The sequence below is a fragment of the Echinops telfairi genome, unplaced genomic scaffold (assembly GCF_000313985.2).
Source record: "Echinops telfairi isolate 266 unplaced genomic scaffold, ASM31398v2 ScPeMD7_7469;HRSCAF=8507_1, whole genome shotgun sequence".
Lineage (NCBI taxonomy): Eukaryota > Metazoa > Chordata > Mammalia > Afrosoricida > Tenrecidae > Echinops > Echinops telfairi.
This window is the reverse complement of record NW_022111373.1, coordinates 3620096-3620810: the sequence shown is the minus strand read 5'-3', so window position 1 is coordinate 3620810 and position 715 is coordinate 3620096.

Sequence of the window (715 nt, the reverse complement as noted above, 5' to 3'; positions counted from 1 at the left end):
GGTTCCGACCCACCAGCTGCTCCGTGGAGAAACACGAGGCTGTTTGCCCCGCAGAGTTACAGCCTCGGACACTGCACGCAGGGCCACTGTGCGTGGGCATCAACTTGACGGCAGTGAGCTGGTGTTTCAGGTTTTCACCAGCTGTCCGCCCTTCTCTCCACACCCCCTATCCCAGCCCCCACTCCCCGACCCCCAGCCGCAGGGAAAGGTTGAGAGACAAGCTTCCACCTTCCTCACCATTTGCTTTGCCTTGGATCTGGGGGTGAGAAGGGCACAGAGGTGAGACTGGCACCAATGGCCTTTCAGGTTCCTGGTTGACTCTGGGTGGGTGAGGCCCTTCCCCCTTCACACGCCCCCTTCTCCCAGAGCCCCCTGGTTTTGTGGTACCTGGGCCTCACCCCACCACCTCCCACCCGGATGCAGGGATGGCCTCTGGCAGCACTTCCCCAAACTAGTATGAGGTAATTTTATTATTATTATTTTTTCCATTTTAGGTAAAAATAGTCAATACAAGATAATCTTAATAAAGGTAAAAATACATCATTTGGATTTGTTCTCTAAATAGTTCTACCTACAGTACAATGTTTGATTGAAGAGTTTGAAACTTTTTTTGTGTGTTTTGTTTTTGATATAAACAAATAGAACTATGTTGCTAATAGGCTATCTGTGTTCTCATCTGGCACTTAAGAATAGATCACAGGTCACCTCCCGGTTC